The 20,188-nt window shown below is 39.8% G+C and overlaps 1 long non-coding RNA gene and 1 pseudogene across 5 annotated transcripts in view; both read right to left on the minus strand.

The window, feature by feature from the left end:
• LOC138738383 (uncharacterized) overlaps window positions 1-20,188 on the minus strand; it is a 149,777-nt gene that overhangs the window by 43,762 nt on the left and 85,827 nt on the right. For all 5 annotated transcript variants that reach the window (XR_011341519.1, XR_011341517.1, XR_011341518.1 and 2 more), the window contains one exon: window positions 10,452-10,564. This is a non-coding gene — a long non-coding RNA (uncharacterized lncRNA). The remainder of the gene's footprint in view (window positions 1-10,451; window positions 10,565-20,188) is intronic.
• Window positions 3,290-3,385, minus strand: LOC138740213 (U6 spliceosomal RNA; annotated as a pseudogene).

Here is a 20,188-nt window from a genome sequence, read left to right on the forward strand (position 1 = left end):
ATCAATTGTGTGTAATTTGGCGGCACGAGGTCATGGGCTGAAAGAGCCTGTTATCGTGCTGTAGGTCTAAATTTAAATTAAAATGTGTGATTTGCTTGGGTTTGGTCTGATAAATTAAGAGTCTGACCATCATCCCCTCAAAACTGATCAGCAAACCAAGATCTGGGACTCCACACTGCACTGTGTAATCGGATCCTGGATTTCCTCACCTCCAGACCACAATCAGTGAGGGTTGATAAGAACATCTTTTCCACAATCTCCATCAGTACCAGATTACCACTTATCCCCCTGCTCTAATTACTTTGCACCAACACTGTGTGTCTCAGTATGACAACAACATCATCTAAAATTTTGCCAACAATACCTCGGTAGTGGGTTGTATAAAGGAAGGGGATGAGTCAGCGTACAGAATGGAGATTGAAAACTTGGCTGAATGGTGCACTAACAACCTTGCACTCAATGTCACCAAAACGAAGGAGCTGATTGTAGACTTCAGGAAAGGAAAGCCAGAGGTGTACGATCCAGTGCTCATTGGTGGATTTAGGTTCTTGGGAGTCACTATCTTGGAGGATCTTTCCTGGACCCAACACAATAATGACATTGTGAAGAAAGCACATCAGTGCCTCTACTTCCCCAGGAGTTTGTGGAGGTTTGATTAAGACATCAGAAATCCTGGCAAATTTCTAGAGGTGTGGTGGAAAGTGTGCTGATGGGCTGTATCATCATCTGGTATGGGGACAAATACCTCTGAGGATAAAGCCCTGCAAAAGTAGTGGACACAGCTCGGGACATCACAGGCAAAACCCTCCCCACTATTGAGCACATCGACAGGGAACGCTGCTGTCAGAGCAGCAGCAATCATCAAAAACCCACACCACCCAGTACATGCTCTGTTCTCGCTGCTGCCATCAGGAAAGAGGTATCGCTGCCACAAGACTCACACCACCAGGTTCAGGAACAGCTGCTCTTCCTCCACCATCAGACTCCTCAACAACAAACTCAATCAGGGATTCGTTTAAAGACTCTTGTGCACTTTATTGATTTTAAAAAAAAAAAAAAAAAAAAATTCTCTCTGTAATGCAGTCAGTTTGTGTACAGGTTTTATTTTGCATTACTAATAAGTAGGAATTCTGCCTCACCGGCAGGAAAAAATATCTGTTTTATATGATGTCATTTATGTATTCTGACAATAAATCTGAAATTTGAATCTTCAAGCAAATGATTTCTGGTCCTTAGTGAAAACAAACAAAAGCTTTTGTGCAATCTTCACAATGAATGGTTCATTCAAAACGCTGAAACCTGTGACGTATCTCTCAAGTATCTCCAGTTGTGCCAAGCTCCTACCACCAGCAAAGCATTAAGGACTGAATATTTGCCTCGGAATTCACCCATGGATAGGGTCACTAAACATACTTTAGGAGGGTGTACATCTTGTACGATGTGTCAAAAATTGATTCCATTTATTCTGAAATCTCCTAATGTATGCCACCTGCTGAATTTGCATTACAGTGAAGAGCTGTGATTGTGTGAAGAAGTTGGTCAGTGTACTGATATCTCACCAGGAATAAATGAATATTGGCAATGAATCCAAAAGATTTTGAGCCACATGGGAGCAAGCTCATTGCCAAATTACCAACGTAAAATGACAATGAAAATTATGGTGATTAAAGCTACACTGTTAAACATTTACTGGATCTGCAATTACTGATCCCAAAAAGACCTTGATCTTTAAACTCAAATAGCTACATCTATTAAAACACTGAACTCTTGCCTTTTGACATGCATGGATGGAGAGCACACTATAATCTACGGCCCTCAGATCAAGCCTCTAACAGGAAGCTGTCATTTTCTGACCATTTGCTGTCAAATGTGGTGAATTAGCTGCAGCTCGAAAACTGTTTGCATTAACATATTTAGTGTGGCAATTTGCCCGTTTTTTTTAAAAATGAGTCGCAGCAAGAAAATAAAAGCTCTATAAATCTTTAATACCAGAAAATATGAAATAAAAGCAAAGTAAAATGATGTTGCCACCACACCCCAATTTTGGCAGCAAGACAAAAATGTACGAACAGGAATGGGCTGTACGATCCTCAACCTCATTTCATCATTCAGTTTGATCAGTCAACTGTACCCTACCAAATCGCTTCCATTTTATGCAACTGGATTAGACTAAATTCAAGGAATACTAAGCAACTTGAACCCATGATTAATTCTGTTAAGCTCCCATGTTATTTTGGCAGACCCGTGATGTATTCATTTCAAGGCCCTTCGATTACGACTTCCAAAGGCAAATCAAGGTGGAACAAACAGAACTGACAGGTCAGTTTATCATTTAGAGTTTTAATCTCTTCAACGTATTTGAAAACATTATCAAATAGGTCACATCCTTGTCAATACTCACGAAAGTCTGAAATTTACTTTCACAATTCACTGAGAGATTCAATACTGTATATGAATTTCTCTCAAGCTCCTGCCATTTACTTTGTGACGCAACAATATTAGGGGTACCTGTTGGTAACGGACGCATCCTCTATGGTGGATTATAGCTTTCATCAGAGATTCTCTCTTTTTCAGCACAGATGGTAATCCTCATTTGCCTTGGATATAAGGGCAAGGATGTGGAACAGTCCCATTGGAGTACAATCCATTCTGCTGAATCTGGCAATTCAATGCCGGAGCTAATGGGATGGATTGGGCAATGCATATTCAAGGAGGGTGATATGTACAGTATATCGACAACCACCTATCAACTGAGGCAGTAAATTTAAATTAGCACTTGGATAGTGTGGCAAGTTGGTCTGTCGTGGGAAAGGGTGTATATCAGGAATATTTCAACCATTTTCTGTTGAGGTGAAACAGAATAGAACTTTTGTTGCAGGTCTTGCTGGAAAAATCAATATTTATTCCCATAATTGCCTTGTGAAAGCAATGGTGAATCATCTTTAATCAATACTGTCATTTGATTGAAGGTAGTTCAACAGAGCTGTTGGGTAAGGAGTTCCAGGATTTAAAGCCAGTGATGGTGAAGAAATGATAGCAAATGACTCAAGTCTGTGAATTGGAGGGGATGACTGCAAAATACTGAGTTATGGGGTGCAAGTGGTGGAGGGAATAATTGTTCAGGGAAATAGATTGGGTTCAAATTCATTGAATTACTTGATCTTCAGTGCATCAGCCTCTTGAGACTTGATCGTATTTCCATTCAGGTGACCAAAGAGCATTCGATCATACTCCTGGTGTGCCTTGTAGGTGGAGGAAGGGCTTTGAGTTGTCAAGAGGAGAGTCCAATTTAAAAAAAGATCACTTCACGAATTTGCATGTCATCCTTGCGCAGGGGCCTTGCTGATCTCTGTATTGTTCCAGCGTGCACATCAAGGAATATCCTTCTCTCACCTCTTCCTATGCCCACGTGTTTGTGGTTGATCCAGTTGAATATCTGGAAAATGCTGCCCTTCGCAATGTTGATAGTTCGGGACTGGATGATGTAATTGAGTAAGAAGGGGAGGCAGCTAGACCACATCACTGAAGGGGGCCATTTCCTGGTCATTTTACTGAGATGAATGCTACTTTCATCTATCACTCCATGCCTGAAAGTTGTGTAGGTCTTGCTGCATGTTATTGAGGTGCAATCCTCTTCTTCTGATTTTTATGATGGAAAGAAAGACATTGTTGAGGATGACCAGGCTGAAGAAACTTCCCTGAAGAACCCTTGCAATGATATCATGGGGCTGCAATGATCACCCTTCAATACAAAAGCATTTGCTGTTGGGTGAGATCTGATCTTAGTTTCATTTTTTTTTAACCACGATTCCTCAGATGCCTTGATGTCAAGGCCAATCATTGCCAACCCTGCTCTGGAATTGTTTTATAATCCATGTTTAGACCAAGATTGTGATAAGATCCAGAGGTGAGGAGTCTTGATAAAGCACAAATTGGGCCTTGGTGAGTAGGTTATTGGGGAGTAATTTCCATTGATATCACTGTCAACATTAGTTTGCTGATAGTTGAGAGAAGACTGATTTGCTGGATTGGATATGTATGACATTTATGAGCAAGATAATCTATTATTTGACCATCTGCAGGGGTGACTCCAAAATATCATGGGGCATTCAACTATTGGGTTACCAATAGTTCATTGTCATGCAATGGGTGTACCTCAGCAATCATGAACATAAAACAGATTGCATTACTTGGATTGAAGGGATCATTTTGCAAAACATAGATTCAGATGTCAATCACACCTCCTGGCACACCAGGCCACTCAGACATGTCACAAGCCATGTGGGTCAGGGAGGTCCAGGAAGTCTCGAGTTGGCAGGCAGTGCACCAAGGTGACAGGCTGGTCCATTGAAATAGACACCGAGACCTACCTGGCCAGGGAGAGGTAGTTTGATCTGATACGAGAGAAAATGGTCAGCTCTCTTCATTAGAAGAGGTATGATGATCAAGGCGAGGGCAACCATACATCTGCACCACTGGAGATGGGGTTTCACAACAGAGATGCAAAGTAAACAAAGAATTGCTGGAGGAATTCAACAGGTCAGACAACATCTCTGGGTAGAAGTGGTCAGTCAATGTTTTGAGTTGGAGCTCTTTATCAAGACTACGATAGAACAGATGAAATTACATATATATAAGGGGGAGGGGAAGAAGCTGGAGGAGGGTCTCAGAGGTGATAGGATAGAAGAGGGGAAAAGATAGGTAGAGGGAGAGACCATTAGGAAGGGGTGTGGAAAGAAAAGTTAGAAGGGAAAAAAAACAAGCCTAGGAGTAGGTAAAGAAGAGCTAGAAATTGTGGAATTAGATGGGGGTTGGGGTTTCCTAAAATGAGAAAACTCCATGATGGATTGAAGGCTGTTTTTCCTTGTTATGTTTGACGTCACCCTGTCGATAGATGAGTCTGAGGACAGACTTGTCACTGTAGAAGTGATTGGAGGAGTTAAACTGGTTGGCTACATGAAGCTCAGGTGAAACACTGAAGTCTGCAGTCTGTAAAGCACACTGAAATGCTAGAGCAGGGCTCAAGCCTGAAATGTCAGCAATATAATCTTTGCTTCCTATGGAGGTTGAAAGACCGGCTGAGTTCCTCCAGCACTTTGGTGTGTTTTTACTACAGGAAGCTCAAGTTTAGACCCACAAACACAGCATAGTCGTTTGGTGAAGTGGTCACCCTACTTGCATTTAGTCTCTCCAACGTAGAGGAGGCCACACTGGATACAGCAAATGCCGTAGATTAGATTGGGAGATCTAATTTCCCAATCTAAAACAAAAGAGGCTGCAGTGCCAAAGTATGCATGGCACTGATCAATTCCACAGTTAACATATTGGTGTGGTCTTGCACTACTAATGCAGGGAAGCAATGCTCTATGGTGGTGTGCAGCAAGGCCAAAACAACCATGCTAACCATGCTTTGGTCTTGCACCCTCTGTAGTTCCTGCACACTTCTGCCTAAGAGTTGTTCATATCTTAACCTTTTTTCTTGCCTTCAACAAATATCACTCTAATGCGCAAGGAGACCTCAGCTGTTTACTTAGGAACTTAGCAGAATATACCTGTTCATCCTGGATACTGTAGAAACTAGAATGAATACTGTAACATCAAGTGAGAATGTATTGTTACGGATAGATCACATCTTAATGTCTAGTGACAGAAGTATCGTATTGCATTATGAAGAAAGAAATGCTGCAGTTTATAAAACAGATGAAATGCAAGCGTTGCAATATTGTGATCACAATCTGGAAATAACTACAAGTCACAAGATCAAAAAGAACATTGATTGTTGGCAAAGCCTATAAAACAATCAATCAATGCATCCTGCTCCTACTGAGAACAACATTCCTGTGCCAGAGCATAATCCTGATATTGGGTGACATTTGTGATACTGGCCACCATTTAATATAAATGTTCTTTCTAGAGATTATTGATTGGGGAACTACATCCCATTTTCCATGCATGTTGAATCAATAGCGGCAAAAGTAATCTATGTTTGGTGCTGATGCGGAGATAAGGAATGAGCAGGAAATTGTGGACGGTAAAGACAAGTTACCAATTAATTAATCACTTAGTATTAATCATCTAGTATTCGACCCTTCTATCCTGGGAAAACCAATCTCTGACTATCTATCTTACTGATGCCTTTCGTGTTGCTTTATAGTTTTCACCCCTCAACTCCTGGCAGTCCCTAGAAAACACCCAATCTGTCCTTGTAGCCAATTCACTACCGTCCAGGCCCCATGCCTGCTTCTCATGCTCTTGAAGTTCATGGGGCCGCTGTTTTCATGCTCCATTGGAAACCCACCTGGGCCCAGCTTGCCATGCTCCCTTATACTTTGAGTTCACTGCAACATAGAACATTACAGCACAGTATAGGGTCCTTGGCCCATGATGTACTGACACATATAAACCTACTGGACAAAGTAAAACTTCCCTACGTTATTGTGCAACAATACAATATTTTTAAAAATAGTAAATTAAAATTTTATTTGGATATCAGTAGGAGTAATATCCATTAGTCTAGAAAATCTCATTCCCATCCAGGTTGGTAATTCTTTAAAAATAAGAGATGAAGAAAAGGTGAATTTTTTTTCTCTCTCTCTAGAGGGTTCATTCATGAACCTTTGGAACTCTCTTCCTCAAAGAAGAGAAGCAAAGTCCTGGAACATAAAACCTAGAACTCTACAGCACAGTACAGGCCCTTTGGCCCTTGATGTTGTGCTGGGCCATAGATTCCTTTTTTTAAAAAAAGTACTAGACCCTCCCTATCCCATAAACCCTCTATTCTTCTTTCATTCATGTGTCTAAGAGTCTCCACCACCATCCCTAGCAAGGCATTCCAGGCACCCACAAATTTGAGAGTAATTAAAAAAAAACACAATGTCTCCCCTAAACGTCCCTCCCTTCAGCTTGTACACTTGTCCTCTGATGTTTGCTGATCCTGCCCTAGGAAACAGGTGCCAGCTGTCCACCATATCTATGCCTCTCATAATCTTGTAGACCTCTATCAAGTCTCCTCTCATCCTCTACACTCCAACGTGAAAAGTCCCAGCTCTGCTAACCTTGCCTCAACATCCTGGTAAATCTTCTCTGCCCCCTCTCCATAGCTTCCACATCCTTCCAGTGACTAGAAATGAACACAATACTCTACGTGTGGTCCTGTGATAGTACAGATTCTATCACCAATGTGTACATGTACAGATTGTAGTGTAGGATGACTGTGATTGGCTGAGAGTTTAGCCACGCCTACTAGCCAGACCAGGTCATTCTGGACTGGTCAGCCTACTTGTGATATGCTCCAGTCTTTTAGTTAATCAAAGCCTTGGTTTGGATCAACAAGTCTCTGGTTCTTTCGACGCGCTCTACAAGTCTCACCAGAGATTTGTAGAGTTGCAACGTGACCTCTCTACTCCTGAACTCAGTCCCCCTATTAATGCAGCCCATAGGCCTTCTCAACGTGTGCAGCAATTTTAAGGGATGAATGGATTTGAACCCCAAAGTCCCTCTGTTCATCCATACTCTTAAGTATCCAACCATTAACCTTGCATTCAGCATTCTGGTTTGACCCTCCAAAATTAATCTCCTCACACTTATCTGGATTGAACTCCATCTGCCACTTTTCTGCCCAACTCTGCATCTTGTCTATATCCTCTTGTAACCTTCTATAACCTTCTTAAGCTCCTTCCTAGCTACCGTATACTTCTCATGAGCCTTTTCTGCTTCCTATATCTAACGTATGCTTTCTTCTTCTTGAGTAGTTGCCTCACCTGTTTTGTCAGTCACGGTTCCCTTTTGGTAGTAAAAGCAATATACTAGTTAATGTGAATGAGTTGTGCCGAACAGTGCGTTTCCATTCTGCATATTTGTGTGATAAATGTGATTCTAGGTAAGATGAATCAGAATTCAGAGTTGATTTTGCAATTATCTTATTAAATGGCAGGGAGCCTTTAGACTCCAGTTTCTAATTCATGTGTTTGCCTATTTGTAAATAAAATTCATGCCTCACAGTAGTGGCACCACTATGACTAGCACTGCCGCTGAGCAGTATGTGAATTGGATCAGCCAAGCAGGGACTGTGGCTCTGTTCAGAGACTGAGTACACTCCTGCAAATGTCCCACTGCCTAACGCATCAAAGTCATCTCACAGTCTGCAAGGCACCAGACAAAACCATGATAGAATATTTTCCATTTGCCTCAATGAATGCACCAACAACACCCATGAAGTGTGTGACCATCCAAGATAAAGCAACCTGATTGATTGGTATCTCATTCTCTGGCATAAGGATTCTTTCCCTCCACTACCAATCCATCTCCAAAGTGCACTGCAGTTACTCAGCTTGGTGACAGAACCTCCCGAACCATAGTACCTATCACAAGGAGTTGCAATGTGTGCATGGGTAAATCATCAGTTTTAGGTTCCCTTCAATGTCACACATCATCTCAGGAAGGTAATGTATCACTGTACCTTCATTATACAGGTCTAGTTCTAGAACTCCCTACTCAACGAGAATATTGGAGATCATTACCAGAAAGACTACAACTGTTTAAAAAAAAAATGACAATCTCCTTTCAAAGGCAGTTAGGATGGACAATAAATTTTTGACTAAACATCAAAATCCTGAAAGTTGAATCAGAGCCACAAATCAACTACCATATATCCAGGGGGGCCGTGCCGCGGGGAGTGGGGGGGGCCGTGCCGCGGGGAGTGGGGGGGCCGTGACGCGGGGAGTGGGGGGGCCGTGCCGCGGGGAGTGGGGGGGGCCGTGCCGCGGGGAGTGGGGGGGGGCCGTGCCGCGGGGAGTGGGGGGGGCCGTGCCGCGGGGAGTGGGGGGGGACCGTGCCGCGGGGAGTGGGGGGGGGGACCGTGCCGCGGGGAGTGGGGGGGGGACCGTGCCGCGGGGAGTGGGGGGGGACCGTGCCGCGGGGAGTGGGGGGGGACCGTGCCGCGGGGAGTGGGGGGGGGACCGTGCCGCGGGGAGTGGGGGGGGGACCGTGCCGCGGGGAGTGGGGGGGGGGACCGGGGCAGGTTGGGCCGGGTAGGTCAGGAAGACCGGTTAAGCTGGGGGTGGGGGGTTGGGGGCTGGTGAGGCTGGGACAGCAATAGGTCATTGGAGATTTTTTTTCCATACGATTACTTGGTTCCAATATAGGAGGCTACAAGTGCAAAAAAAACGTTTGCTTTATTTCTAGTCGGCAGGTAATTGGTTTTAAATTGGTAAAATACATGATTGCCGTCTATTTCTTTATTTGTTGATAATTATATTTGATGATAATTAGAGAGTGTAACCGTGCAAAACTTTGCCATATTATTAAATTATATAATGCCAAATACAACCTGGCAGTTACGAAGGGTAGGTCGCACAAGACCTTCTTGTCGCTGTTTTTTTGGTGAGCTCTGGCACCTAAAAAAATTAGCACTGCACCGCTAGATATATCTATTTGAATAATAAAATGGATTCCAGGGCTGATTGTCTTCCATCTGTTCCTAACTAGCCACGTTTAGCTTGTTTCAATCATCATATTTTACTTTTGGTATTTTAAAACTTTATTTATTTTCCAAACCTGCAATTTTCCATTTTTTAAACCCAGAACAGTAGAAGTCCGGAAATATGGATCACCCAATAATCAGATTTCTTGAAAACTCTTGCCCGACATCTGGACCACCCAGGAATCTGGACGTCAAAAACTCTAGGCTTTCGTGTGTGTGCATTGTCTGCGTGCATAATGTCTATCCATTTGCTGCGTGTGTGTTCATCACGTGCATGTGTGAGTGCATTGCATAAACGCCACAGATGTACTGCCCAAGAATCTGGAAAATCTGAAAATTTGGAACGACCTATTCCCTGAGCAGTCTGGATTTTAGGACTTATGCTGCACTTCTTCATGTAATTTTCAGCTCAAACTTTCTCACAAAGGGGAACAACTCCGAAACTCTTCAAATAGAAACCTCTCCAAATCTGTAAATTTACCCAGATTTACCTCGTTCTGAGATCTTGAGCTCAAGTAGTCTCAGTTGGAAATATTCCCTGCAGATGTATTTTGAAAATTATTGATTATTGTGGCCAATAATGAGATTTCCATGCTGGCATAAATGCCCATCACTGTTTACCACCAGCAATCAGGTCATCGTGAATAGAGTGAAATTCTATCTATTTGTCACATATCAACTGCTTTTAATTTTCTTTCTTTTGAAAGGTTTGAAAAATCTAAAAATGATCAATGTACAAGGTTAAAAAAAATATATACCCAGATCTAAACTCTGTGCTCTGTCGATATCATACACTGGAGCAATACAGCAATGAAGCTTTCTCTTTATCAAAATAAATGATTATGTGGTTGCAGAGATTGAATCCCTGTTTTGTGCCCGAGTTGCTGGCATGACTTCCTCTCCCCACTCTGCACCCACTGATTTAATTAATTCTATTGAACTTTCTAGATCGTCTTCTGCTGATACATACCTGAACCTTCAGAAATCTTCTACATTGTTGTTTTATATCGATTTCCACTCAACAGTTCAAAGGGCTCTTCCTGTTTCCACTAGTGCGTACATTCAAATAGTGGCTTGTCATGTCTGTGAATAGAAATGATATAAGCAAAGAACGTGAGGAGCTGGAGCAGAGCTGTTGGCATTATTGTTGTTTGACGGTGTGCACACATTTTGCTCAGTGTTTATGATCATATAATGGATTTTTCCACAAAAATAGCTTTGCCTGTAATCATGAGCTGATAAAATTATTGCTTTTACGTTTTATTACAATCTCTGTCAGATTAAAATATATCTTGCAAATATATTTAATTATTACCAGAGATATTTCGGTTCAGCTGTTTATACAATATTATAAAATTTCCCACAGAAGAAATAAAGATCAGATCATTGAAATTAAGCACATTTTTCTGATAATTTGCTGTAATTTTCTTTACATTAGCTCAAAATGTAGATTTGAATGGGTTTGTTCTTTCCTAAGGAATCAAAGTAGTACACTCTGTGTGCAAAGTAATTTTCATAATTCTTAATCAGCCCTAAAGGAAGATTCACTCTGAAAATTGCTTGAATTTCAGTCATGCAGATAAAATTATTAAAATATACCAACTACAGTAAAATCCCCATTATCCGGAATTCGAGCAACCGGCAAAAAATTGAGGAAAATAAATAACATTTAAAAATAAGAAGAAGAAAAGTATTAGTAAAAAATACACATGTATAAAATGGTAAAAATAAATGTTCTCTGAAGTAACACATAAACCTTTAAAGATGGGAGCAAATATTCAGCCAGCGGAGGGAGGGCATTGGTTGGGCTTTGCTCGTAACAGCTGTTCAAATAAAGTTGTGTGAAACAGCGATGATGTCGCCCAGGATGAAGAGCTGGTTGATGCCGCTCGCCGTTGGGGTGACTCTCTTAAAGTGTCTCCTTATCCCTGATTAGTAAGAGTTGCCCCAGGCAGAGGCTTTATCTGCCAACTTGGGGGAGGGGGATTTAATTATCTATCATGTTATTGTTCATCTTTTGAGTGGCTCCGTGGTGGGGGAGGAACCGGCAGATGCAGCAACAGTTAATGTTTTCAAAGAATGTGACTGAAAATAAAGTAAAATGCTTTAAGGTTTATATATTCATGCAAGTGAAGTTTGTTCAATACAAGGACGGTATAGCATTTTTGTCTTTTAAACTGTTTGTTCTTACTGCAGGTGGATTAGTTAGCCATCGTAAGAGTAAGTCTCAAGCAACTGGAAAACATACCTATCTGACATCTACCAATCCCCATAGGTGCTGGATACCGGGGGTTTTACTGTATTGCCTCAAAATTAGATGAATGCAGAATATTACACTTCCCATATCAATAGTATTTCTACTTGTTATGGAGGAAACAGTTGTTTTTAGAAAGAGAAAAGAATATTTCGGAGATGTAATTCCCAGAGGTAAACTGTTCTCTTCTGGGCATGAAGAATATAGAAGCCCAAATTCAGTTTGAGAATCAGGTCACAGAGCATTATAAGCCTGCAGTATAAATTATTCTGTCTAAATGTTAACCTTGGCTATTGTCAGGAAATTTGTTCCTTAATTCGAAGGGCAAGGGGCCCAAGCCCCAGTTCCAGTCTAAAGTACATAATCAATATTAACCCTTTAGCACTATGTGTCTTGGAATGCCATGCTTTGTTGATGGTTATCAAAATATCACAACACAAACATTTTCATGGATTTGTATTTTATCACTCAGGAGAATGAAATATGGAAGGGCACAATATATAACAATCTTTCATATCTTGCTGAGGTTTCATTCAATCCAGGGTAGTTTTGAATTTAAACTCTTGATTCTGTAATTTTATTCCACACTGTTTTAAGCATGATGAAGGATATCTTATCAATATAATAATCTGTATAGTTCTAAATATATTTCATTTTACATCTCGCATGCATTTGTCATGTGTCTCAAATATGTCAATTCAACTATTAAGAATCTCAGTATATGATTTATTGAGTTGAGATTTGCTTTGGCTTTACATTCTGTCACGGGGGAAAATCCTTCTTTGAATACACACTCCCTGATGAAGTTATGTACAGGAAACAATTACTTGTTGATAAGTTATTCCAGGAAATGGATATCTCTTAAAAAGAACAGATAATTTTTCTTTCTAGATTCCATAGAGAACAATCCCCGTTAGCCAGAATTCAAGCAAACGGTAAAAATAAAACTGTGGAAAATAAATAGGTAAAATATACACAATATCCTCGCGGTCTATCCCTCAACCTACACAACACGCAATCTCAAGCAGCCGGTAAATTCACTTATCCAGCATCTAACAATCCCCATAGATGCTGGTACCAGGTGTTTTACTGTTCATTAAATTCATTATGCTTGTATTATATTAACAAATATTAACCCACTAAGATGCAGTGAAATATTTTTAATGAAATATATTTTCTCTGGAAATGAAAAGAGGAGACATTTCTTCAATGTCCTTTGAATGAAGTGGTATATGAATTGCCAGATCTGATGGCTAATATTGTTATTCATTTCTTCATCTGGATCTCCTGCTTCCATTGCCCCAGATCCAAAACCTCATAATTAAAAAAAAAAATCTCTATTAATTTTATGACTAATAGACAAGTGTTCAAAAAAGTGAGGGGAAAATGTGTTTTTAAAGGCCTCCTTATTTTTCCTTCAAGATGGTTACAGAAGAAATTTGGGAGATTTTTTAAAATTCTGGGTCACTTGGTAATGAGAGACAAAATGTCTTGTTAAGTTTCTATTAAAGAGTCAATCCTAACTGATCTCTGTTCAGCATTCAAATTGGTTCTCAAATAATAATTTTTTTGTGTCTCCACTGATAACTGAAATTTATCCATTTTCATCTCACTTTCTTTGTGAAGGTTTGCAATCTCATTAGTAAAGCTGGCCTTTACTAATCTGAACCCACAACTGTTTGTCTTACATTCCCTTATTAATTTAAAGTAATAGTTTCCATGTTGATCATTATTACATTCATACATTTCTATTTCAGTTTTACCTCTCAGGTATCACTTGTGGAGGATGAAAAGTCCAAAACACTGTAATCACTAATTGTATTTTAAACATCTAACACCCGGTAATCAACCTCATGACTCCTTTATCTTGCCACTTCCATCTGAACAGGCAGAATTGTTCACGGTGTTAAGTATAATCTGGCCTCGGCACTGTTTATCTTAATCACAACTTAAAATGAAACCTATTCCGTTTTAATTATGCACTTACCCACTGCATTGTTTGTCGCTCTGCTTTGTTTGTCATGTTTGTTGAGAATCTTGGGCTTCTTTCCACTCTACTGTTAACTACTTGAACATCATTAGTTAACTACATTTCTTGTTTTTTTTCTGCAAAAAATATCTATCTCTAACTTCTCCCTTAATCTTTTCTCAAACAGATGTCCTCTCTTATTTGCTATTGTTGAAGGGTATTGGCTGTCCACCCTATCTATGCCTCTCAATCTGTTCTCCAATCCTGGCAACATCCTAGTAAATCTCATCTGCACCCTTTCTAAAACTTCTACTTCCTTTCTATAATGACGGAACCAGAGCTGAACACAATAAATACTCTAAGTGTGGTCTAACCAAAGTTTTATCTGTCTTCTTAACCACCCTTATGTTTAAGGAAGGACATTTTATATGGACAAAAACAAAATTTATATAATATGCAATTCACTGGTAATAATACAAGATCGATTTGAATCATTCAATGAATTCATGAAAGGGTAATTGGAACAGAGTATAATTTTAAAAATGCATGCACTGAAATAGCCTAAAAATAGCTTGATTTTGCACAAATGGGTAATGTCAAATGAAAAAGTTAATTTTCCTTTTGTTCAGCATTTTCGTCCCATTTATTTTGTAGCCTGAGTTGGAAGAGCTTTGATTTCAATGCATATTTAACAGATGTATTTGAATATCTAATTTTGTTCTGGGAGATTCCAGTGGTACTAGTGATGCAGTGGAGCTGGCAGATTGTATCTCTCATCTAATTTAATGCCCCCCTCCCCACTAGTGTTACATTGGGGAGTTGTTATTTTTCCTGTTGCCTCAGTATATCAGCAATGGCCAACAACCTTTGAGGAAAATTAAAGATGATGTTGATCCTGCGTAAAGTTCATAATAATCTCTGAGGTAGTCACAGGATAACAGCCAAGAATTGGGAGCTGTTGTTTCTTCCTACCATATGTGGCATGTTAACTAATGGTTTGGCTGTGTTGAGTTAACCCAGCACTGACCTGGAACAGAATACAGCTGCGTGAGTGGGTGAAAATGTACATGCACAGTAGATTCTTAAGTTCCATTTTTCAACATAGGTGAGAGGGTTTAATACATTTTCGTGTTGTACGGTAAAATCCCTGTTATCTGGAATTCAAGAATCCTCAAGCAACCAGCAAAAAAATCGTGGAAAATAAATAGGTAAAAAAAATGAAAGTTTAAAATTGGTGCCCCTGAGCAGTTATTTACTAATCACACAACATGCAATCTCAAGCAACTGGCAAATTCACTTATCTGACACAGGGTCAGCCACAGAACATATGTTAGAAGGGGACATTAGTGATTTTGAGGGGGGCTCGCAGGGACCTGTTGATGGGTGGGAGGGGGGCACTGGCAGGGATCTACCTACCTCTCGTAATGCCATCCGCCCTTGTGACATGGGGCACTAAGACACTCATTTCAAACATCATTAGGCGCTGCTGACGTTTGATGGATGCTAGTGACACAGCCAGGAGTGGGTGGAAAGTCACTAGTGTGCGTCAACCTAGATGCTACTGATGAGGGAGGGAGTGGGGCAGGTCTGACTGTTGGGGGTGGCAATGCCTGTGGATGCCCTCCTTGGCGCCAACCCTGATAGGTACTGGATACTGGGGGTTTTATTGTATAATCAATGTCATGCAGGATGGAAATAGACTCTTGTAACCACTGAGTCCACACCCTCTCAAGCGCCCATTTGCACTAACCCTACAAAATCCCATTTTATTTTCCTCACATTCCACTCAACTCCTCCCAGATTGATTTAGACACATTCCTTAGCTGCAATTATCAGTGACCAATTAACCCACTAATCTCACATCTTTGGGATGTGGAAGGAAGCCAATGTGGTCACAGGGAAAACATTCAGACTCCACACTGCACCAGGTCCAAATTTAACCCATTTCAATGGGGCTGTGAGACACCAGCTCTATTAATTGCATCACGGTGCCCCTTCAAATTCTAATTGCAGAACTTCTGAATAAGTTGATGATTCACCTTCATTTAAAACATTTCCTCCACATGTCAGATTATATTTCATCAAATTATCTTTAGCTTTTTTACTAGACTTTTCTATTAGCAATGATCACGCGTCATCTTTTCCCTCAACAGTAGAAGAGATAAAGTGAATGCCTGATAAATATGCATCTTTTTTTTTTGCACAGGAACCACAATTCTAAAAGTACCCTCAACCTATCCTAATCGTGTAGAGCAGTGATTCTCAACCCTTTTCTTTCCACTCACATCCTACTTTAAGTAATCCCTATGACATTGGTGCTCTGTGATTAGTAAGGGATTGGTTAAGGTGGGATGTGAGTGGGAAGGGAAGGTTGAGAATCACTGCTCTAGACCTAATTGTTACTGAAATATTTTGCTTGAGAAAAATTGCCATTGGCCCATTTCCTTTGGAGTTATGAAACCATGCACATAATGAGTCAATGAGGGACGATTAAAGCAGTGGTTTTCGAACTTTTTCTTTCCATCCATATACCACCTTAAGCAATCCCTTACTAATCACAGAGTACCTATGGCATAGGGAAATCTTAAAGTGGTACGTGAGTGAAAAGAAAAAGGTTGGGAACCACTGCACAACGGGATATATAATTCGATTTTTACTTTGTGTTTTCTTTGCTATGTTATTATGTAAAAAGTGTATTTATAAATAATATTTTATAACTTTCACTCATGTCTCTATCTACATCAAGTTGCTTGAACTCGTACATTTATATTCTAATTTTCAGATTTATTGTCAGAGTGCATGCATGATATTACATATAACCCTGAGATTCTTTTTGATGTGGGTAGTGCAAAAATCTGTACTTAACATGTACATTTAAAGAAATGTAAACTAACTGTGAAATACAGAGAGAAAAATTAATCAAGTCAACAAGTAAATGTCCTTAAATGAGTCCCTGATTGAGTTTGTCGTTGAGGAGTCTGATGTTCCTGAACCTGGGGGTACGAGTCTTGTGGCACCTATACCTCTTTCCTGATGGCAGCAATGAGAACAGAGTGTGTGCTGGGTGGTGAGGGTTTGATGATTGCTGCTGCTCTTTGACAGCAGTGTCCCCTGTAGTAGATGTTCTCAATAGTGGGAAGGGTTTTGAATGTGATGTCCTGGGCTGTGTCCACTACCTTTTGGAGAGCTTTGCACTCTGGGATATTGGTGTACTCATACTAGAGCATGCTGCAGCCGGACAGCACACATTCTACCGTGCATCTATAGAAATTTTCCAGGGTTTCTGGTGTCCTATCAAACCTCCGCAAACTCCCGAGGACGTAAAGGCACTGATGTGCCACCTTCACGATGGCATTAGTGTGTTGGGTCCAGGAAAGATCCTCTGAGATGGTGACTCACAAGAACATAAATGTGCTCACCCTCTCCATCTCTGATTTCCCCCAATGATCACTGGAAATCAAGGATTACACAGGCACAAAATTCATTCTATAGTATCATATTGTCATATTTGGGTACTTTGCACACTTCTCCACACCACCCATCACCTGATCGCACAAAGTATCAGCAGTTGTAAGGTAGAATGATGAAAAATGCTACTATAGCATTTTCTATACTGCTATTTTCTGCAAATGTTTAATTGGATTAATGAAAAGCATAGTTAATTAGCAGCATTAATGCCAAAATAAAATGACCAGGTGTTGGAAAGGCTAGGGCTGTTGGTAACAGAATGATTACATGATTTAACAAAAGAAAAGTACTGATGCAATACTTCCCAACATGTCCAAGTGAATGATTATCAAGCAGATATTCATGCAATTTTGAATGAAAAGACTAACCAGTTGCAAAGTGACGAGTGCAATTCAAAAGGATTTGATGACGCCCAATGAAGCAATGGGTGATGAACAATAATGAATGAAACAGAAAATTACTACATAATAAAACTGATGAAAGAAATACTGTAGTAAAATATAAAACTGAATATCTGATTAAAATGCAAAAGAAAATGCTGAAAGATATATCAGTAATATGGTCACAAGAAAGTACAGAAAGGAAAGTACAGAACAACCGATAAAATGAATCTAAATGAATTTGATAAGAATTAATAGTGGGCACTACAACCAATGAAAATTCACTCATATGTATGTTATGAAACTGAATAAACTACAAGATATGAAAGATATAATCTGATATACAACAAATAGTGATTTATAAGGAGTACGGTAATCTGATAATCTTCTTAGAAAATGGAAAAATAATTCACTTGATACGCAGAGGTTCCAGATAGCCTCATTTTGTTTTCATAGATAAGTTATGATAAAATAGATCATCATTTTGACTGCTAATCAGTTTTATTTGGTCCTGTGACAGAATTGTATTATTAATCTTTATTTATTATATATATTTCTTGGTAAAGGCTTTATGTGTGGACATTCACAGATATCACAGACCCTTACACACCGAAACTATTTTGGAAGTTAAAATGTCTGTTAAACTATTGTTGGCTAAAGCTGTGTAAACAACCTTTAAAAACTGAAGTGATTCTTCATTGAACTTAAGACGATAGATATTTGTTCAGAAGCATCTATGTACACAAAGAGAATTTTGGATTCAATGGTCAGGAGGCAGGACGGAGTCCCTTTGCTCATGATTGATGATTTTGAAGTGGTTTGAAGAACTTCAAGCACACAGGAAACACTTAGTCAAACAAGCAGGTCTTTGTTCGATAATTTATATAAACAGGCAAAAGGCCATCTGCCATGATTCACGCTTTTGGAGAAATGAAACAAAATCAGTGGTGAGGTCATGTCACATGATTAAAGACAGTTCAAGAAGCTGCATTTTAATATTGCATCAAGGAACCTCCGAAGTCAGAATTACAGAGATTTCTCCAGAGAAGGTCCTGTTGTGGTGTTTTCTTATCATGGGAGAACCACAAAATCAGTGGCAATGAAGAAGACCCACTTCACTGTCTCTTTGCCAAAAGAGGGCAGTTCTACCATGTCCATTCCGACATGGCACTTCATTTAACCTTTGTGAAATCATAGTGTGAAACACAGATTCTGAAACCTCCATGCAAAAGAAGGGGATTGTGGAAAATCATTAATATGAAGAAACATTTCTCTGAAAACAACTCTACAAGAATTTTGAGAAGTCTGATGCCTCACACCTACTTCATAATTACTTTTGAGTAATAATGTAAAGAATCTAAGTTTCAAAACAAAACTGACTGATCTTTAAAATCTTCTCTTCAGAATTATGCCTGAACTGTAATGGTTTTGGTTTATACACACACACGTTAGAGTTAAGAGATTTTATATTATTAATAGTTGTTAATAAAAATTATTGTTTTGAAGATACCATTGCCTTGGTGAATTTCTATTGCTGCTGGTCTCGTACATCCAAAGGAGAATTAATAACTAGAATGAAAATTGAGAATGAAAGTCAGGATTAATAATAAAAATGCCAGGGTTAGAAGCAAGGAGATCAAAACATGACCAAAAATATGTGAAAAGGAAGAAGATCTGCCTTTCAAGGCTACAGAGGACCATCTGTGGTGATGAAATCATAAAATAGAAGCTTGAATTTGCTGATTTAAATCTGACACAGGATGCTTAATTCAACATCAAGGTCTCATTTTTTTTTCTATGTAGATTTATCTTTTAATGTTGGTTGTTTATTTTTTAAACATAGTTCAAGTGTTATATCCCCACAAATGCAGAATATGGAGCAGATGTGCACCAACTGCATTGGGTTCATCATTATTTCTATGTTCCCTTCCAGGTTACATACTAGTCTCATCTAAATTTAATTTAGGCATAAAGCATGTAACATGCCATCTAGCCCATAAACTCGTGCCGCCCAAATATCCCAATAGTCCTTCGTGTGTTTTTGAAGGGTGGGAGGAAATTGGAGCACTTGGAGGAAACCCATGCACACACAGAGAGAACGTACAAACTCCTTACAGATTCAAACCCAGACCGCTGGTGCTGTAATAGTGTGGTGCACACCGTTACACTAACCGTGTTCCCCTGAAATATATTTTAGGATTTTTCCAGTTTTCTGGGGTAAAACCATGAAATTTCATAAATTATTGTGGGAGTGTGGCTATGGTTTCATCGCTCCCAACGTAATGAGTCACGGCACACATAAATCTAGTGGTTAACTCTTCATTAGGGCAGCAGCTACCTGAGAGCCTTTTCTCCTGCTATCACACTTGAAGTAGTCTCCTAGGGTCTCCTCCCAACAAAGGGACGGATCAAGTATTTATACATTCAAGCAAGTTAAGAAAAAGTTACATCAATTACAAATTCACTTAATCTAAAAGTAAAGCAAGCACGTAGGCATTAGTTTTTAAACCCTACATCTGTGGCCTCAGTACAAGGTTCAAAAGACAGATTATTTTCTTGAAACTCAGTGAAAATACATCTTTCTTTTCTCTTCTCGCATTCCTGCAAGACTTTCAGCCTTGACTCCCTTCCTAGGC

Source organism: Narcine bancroftii, chromosome 7 (assembly GCF_036971445.1).
Source record: "Narcine bancroftii isolate sNarBan1 chromosome 7, sNarBan1.hap1, whole genome shotgun sequence".
NCBI classification, from domain to species: Eukaryota; Metazoa; Chordata; class Chondrichthyes; order Torpediniformes; family Narcinidae; genus Narcine; species Narcine bancroftii.